Genomic DNA, 5,747 nt, shown 5'->3' on the forward strand with positions numbered 1-5,747 from the left:
TTCTTAGTTTTGTTCTCTGAAGTACAGCCTATTTCTTACAAAGACAAGGTGACACAAAATAAGAGAAAATATTTACCATCACTTTTGTCCTAGTTGTCTTTTTAGAAGAGTTAATATTGCAGTTCAATATTGACCAACCAAATTGCAACATCCCGACTTAACATTTAAAGAGTAACCTAAACTTCTCCTTCCTAAACAGTTTAACAAAATTACCAGACAACATTCATAGATATTACTGTCCTTGCACTCCACAGCACATGAAATCCTAAAGATAACTTCCCTCTACTCTCTCCTATCTAACACTTCCATATGCCTACTGGTTGTTCATGCTTCACCTTTTTTATGATTTCACACCCTCTTTACATCCCTTCCTCAGGTGTTCCCTTGCACCACCTTCGATCTACCCTAGATTTATATACATGTACTTCTCTTAATCTTATTTTGTATAATTTCAACAGTCTTCCCCCTCTCCCACTACTTTAATTATTCCTTCCATACTAAAATATACTTTTGATAACTCTATTCTCTATTCTCTGTATAGCCATAACACATATTAATGTGATAAGACAGTTCTCTTGCATACAGACTTTGTTATTGTAACAACAGTACCAACCTCTGTATCAGAATCTGATAACACGGAAGAGACGTTTAAACTTCAAGAGGGTTTGGACAGGTTGCAAGACTGGGTAAGAAAGTGACTACTGGAGTTTTGAAAGTGTCAGAAAGGTGACCAAAGACCAGACACATCACACCATCTAGGAGGGAAACAACTTACTGAGAAGCAAAGACCTAGGAGTAAGAATTAGTCAAAATATGTAACTGAATTTTATAAAATCAATGTAACAGCTGTATATGCTAGGCTTGTAAACAGGAAAGTCTTTAGTAGTTTTAAATAGTGCTCGAGTCAGTCTTCCCATATGTGCAGCTAATCCTTAATTATGCACAGCTGGAGTTCCAGATTAGGGCAAGAATGAAGCAGAATTAACTAGACAAGAATTAGCACGTCCCTGGATAATTATAATACTAGACTAGACACAGTAAAATCTGCTCTGTACAGTTTTTTTAACAAATGTGATTAATTTAGTAACAGGTTGAGACAGACCCAAGAGCTAAATGCTCTTATTTCTGCACTCTCATCCTTTTCCTTTATTTATGGCCAACTTTTTGTATTATTAATTGCATGGCCTAAACAACAAGCAATTCCATCTGTTTCCCAGTGCTATGCTAATGACCCTGGCAGTAAAGCACCTTCAGCAAAACAAAGAACCAATGCTTCCTAACCTATACACACATGAATCCCCTCAAGGAAGGTTCCTTGATGCTGGTGAGGGGCTCTTGATGCAAGGAATTGGACCTGTCCTTACCTTCCTTGGATCAAACCAGATTACCTTCCATTCCCCAGGTGCTGTATGACTGTTTAGTGCTTCAACCTAAATTCCTGCCCAGTGAGATGCTTTAGACTTCGCTGCAATATTAGCTCTTCCTTTCTTGCCGCAACCTCAGTCTGCTCTGTTATAACTCTTCAGTGCTAGAGTGACTTATCATTCACTTTGAGTAAGAAGTTGTCTCCTAATCTTATAACTTGGCATGTCTGTAAAAACAACCGGTATTAGGACCCTCTTTCTAAACAAAGAATATGAAGGCATCCTTATGCCAACTGCATGAAATTTTATTTTCCTGATTTAATTGTTTACCGTTTTATGTAAAACGGGGCACATACTGTGGCTTGTATATGATGTACCAGAACTCTGGCTTCCATTGTTACTTTGGCTAGAATTTCAATTATAAACAAGTTGAGTATTTGTGTTGGAACTGTCATTCTGCTGATCAAAAACAATTCTCTGGTTAGGATTAAGATCTGTATACTGACCAGTGTGGTAATATATTTGCTAGTTTATGAAATATCGAAAGATCTCTGAAAAGATTGATTCTCTCACCCTGGGCTGTTGAAAGTTAGCTACTAATGTGGTGCCAATCATGTATTAGTTAATCCCTCTTCTGACAAGTTTCATATTCATTGAGAAAATACTCGAATGGACCGGATGTTGAAATTTCTTCAATAAAATGGTACGCTGTTGCACTTCACTACTGTATATAGCCCTTGTGGCTCAGCGCTTCTTTTTGATAATAATAATAATTTACTACTGTAGTTTATTTACATACCAGAGCTTTTGGTATTCTCTTTAATACATATTTTTTATTACTGTAGTAATAACACCTAAATTTCCTTAATAATGTTTTTATACAGTACATACTGTATATATGTTTTTATTCAATGGGAACAGGAAGTGGCTATTCTCATGTTGATACAATTTAAAATTAATGTTTAAGGTGCTTATGGAATTGTTGGTTTAATATGGCATATTCTCTTCAATATGAATACTGTACACGAATAGAAATGAATTATGAAAATGCGATTATAAAAATGGTACTGTCGGTTGGTCAGATATTCCTCAAAATTAGTGTTTTGAAAATATGTTCTTCAGAAATATTGGAGATTATAAAATAATTTAATACTCAACTAATGATATGAAATATTATTTTGTGAAAACTGCATTTTTTGTAATTTCCTTATAAAACAAAAAGGTTTTATGGTGTAAATATGTATGAAGGGTATTATGTTTGTTGTTAAAAGTGCTAAACTGATAAAAATGGTGCAAATTGTACTATGCTTATATGAGATTTAAATTTAAAAGTTCTGTTAAATGCAAGGTGCATTCTAGTAGCAAGTATGTCTAGAACAAAGACTTAAGAAATGCACACACAATGACCAGGTAGACATTTATGTACAGAAGTGCAGATTTGCTGCTGTTTAATATGCATTTTTTTTTTTTTTTTTTTTTTTTTTAAAATTCCGGCATTGACAACAAACTTGTTACAAAGTATAGTACGAGGCTTTTTAAATATTCAGAGCTATTAAAATGTCTAATTTAATTTTATGTCTGCCAATTATCACACATTCCAGATGTATGAGAGTGCACAATATATAGATAAATAAAGAATTTTATACATCTAGTATAGTATATATAATTTTAAATCCCTTTTAAATAATGATCTAAGTAAAGTGATAACATCAGTTCCCCATACTCAGTTACTAATTCTTGCCCACAGTATTCCTCCACCTTTTCTCAAGGGCTGACACTCTTCAGTGTTTTGGGGCTTACATTCTTTGTCATCACTTTGAGCTGCACTGGCTGTGATTTGCCCCTCTAGGGTGGGTATGGTCTGCAAATTATTATTATTATAATCAAGGGGGAAGCGCTAAACCTGGAGGATTATACAGCGCCTGGGGAGAGGATGTGGAAGGCATTCAGGCTTAATTCAGGGAACTGGAGCACAGATCCAATTCCCTAAATCAAGAGCCCCTCACCAACATCAAGGAACCTTCCCTGAGGGGCCTATGGTCTGCAAAGACAAACTCAGCACTGCCCTCAGAAGTTCACTGTGCAGGGAAACTCATACTGCTCATTTCCTCTCATGAAAGTTGGGCCTGTCCCTGGAACTATTGCTCATAAGTGAGAAACATGTTTTCTCTTTTGTTGGATAGATTCAGACACAAAACTAGGACATTCAGTGTGGGCTAATCAACCTGTTATTCATGCATAGCTTCAAGGTCTGGTGGCGTATTAGTTGATCTGTTTGTGTATTCGCTGCTCAAAGTAACAGTTTGTGAGCCTGCTTAATCAATTAGAGATTTCTATGAATCTCTTGCAGTGCTGTATGACCCTTTCTGGATTAGCACTTTATTATTATGATAGTGATAGTAATAATGTGAATCTTGAAGCCCTCTAGGGGGATTCCTTGATACTGGTGAGGGGCTCTTGATCTAAGAAATTGGACATGACCTACCTTTCCTTGGATCAAACTTGACTGCCTCTTGTTCCCCATTAGCTACAGGTTTAGTGCTTTCCCTTGATTAAAAAGTTAGATATACAGAATATAATCTGCATACCATCTGTCCTGGGTAGCACTGTGGGCATTTGTGGTGCGCATCAGATTTACCTGGCTGGGGTTTCGTAAGTAACGAACAAAGGGTTGTGCCAAGGCATCACTTGATACTGTCTTTGTTTCTCAAGGAGATTGGGGGTTACTTTGATCTCAGTGAACTGTACTTGATGCAAGAGTTTGAATTTATCCTCCCTTTTCTCAAAAGAAACCTGATTCACTCTCTTCTTACTTAGGTGCTGTATTATCCATACAGGTTTAATGTATATTTTGAATATAAAAATCCCCTCAAGGGAGGTTCCTTGATGTGAGCTGCTTTGGGGATTAGTGTGGACGGTTACAAAGCATGGCTTGCTTCTGCAGTGTTTTAAAAATTGAGGTTGGAGAGTTGAAGGAGGAGGTCTTGCTTCTCCAGGAGGAGATTAGGAGGCTGAAGGTCCACCTCAATGGGTCTGGGAGAGAGTGTGAGGTGGCTGGAGTTGTGGGGAATGAGGCTTCTAGCAGCGAGGTGCAGTCTGTCTCTCGCTGTGAGGAGGCTGTAGTTGGGGAGGCAGCAACGGCTACCAGCAGTGAGGTGCAGCCCAGCACCTGCTACAAGTGGCGAGTAGTTCACAGTAATGGAAGGCGCATCAGAGTAAGGAAAGTTAAGAGTGAAGATCTGAAGGTAGGAAATCGCTTCTCTGTTCTTCAGGATGAATGTACTTCAGTGGCCAGTGAAGGTAAGGGTACTACTGCCCCTGCTAATGGAGGTAAGCGCATTCTTGTGGTTGGTGACTCTCAGGTAAGATACATTGACCGTGCTTTTTGTAATAGGAATAAGAAGATGAGAGATAGAGTGTGCTTCCCTGGAGCTGGTGTTGGGGACATTGTCAACAGGCTGGATAATATCATGTCAGGTAATGGGAGCAAGCCCATTATCTGTCTCAGTGCTGGTGGAAATGATATTGGGAAGGGTAGGAGAGAAGAGCTGCTAGATAAGTACAGGTCAGCTATAGATTTCATTAAGTCTAAGGGAGGGATCCCAATCATATGTAGCATCTTGCCTAGAAGGGGAGTAGGAAATGAATGGTTGTCTAGGGCAATTGGTGTAAATTGCTGGCTAGACAGATACTGCAAGGAACTTGCAATCCCATTCATTGACAACTGGAACAACTTTTATGGCAAACATGATATGTATGCAAGGGATGGGGTACATCTCTCTGGGGCTGGGGTGGTAGCACTTGCAGACTCGATTGAGAAGGCCATTGGTGAAATGCCTATGATTTTAAACTGATGGAAGATAGAGGTATGGGTGTGTGTGGGAAACAAGCAGGTTGCAACACTTGGGTTGGAAACAGTAAATGTATAAAAGGCATTCAGCATGAAGTTATAAATAAAGACAATAGATCAGGTCAGCAAACAAAGGGGGACAGCAGAGGGCAGCAAGGGACTAGCTCCCTTAAGGTTTACTATACTAATAGCAGGAGTGTAAGAAATAAGATAGATGAGCTAAGATTAATTGCAAGTGCAGGAAACATAGATATTATTGCTATAACAGAGACCTGGCTCAATCTGAAAGATAGAGAGATGCCCTCTGAATGTCACATACAAGGCTATAAATTATTCCACACTGACAGGGTCAACAGGAAAGGTGGTGGAGTAGCGATGTATGTCAGAGACAATTTAAATTGTTGTGTTAGACAAGATATTAAATTAGAAGCGTCAGCCACTGAATCTGTTTGGTTACAGCTTCTCGAGGGCCGAGAAAAACTAATTTTGGGTGTGATTTACAGGGCCCCAAATCTTGATAGGGAGTGCAGTAA

The sequence above is a fragment of the Cherax quadricarinatus genome, unplaced genomic scaffold (assembly GCF_038502225.1).
Source record: "Cherax quadricarinatus isolate ZL_2023a unplaced genomic scaffold, ASM3850222v1 Contig2890, whole genome shotgun sequence".
NCBI classification, from domain to species: Eukaryota; Metazoa; Arthropoda; class Malacostraca; order Decapoda; family Parastacidae; genus Cherax; species Cherax quadricarinatus.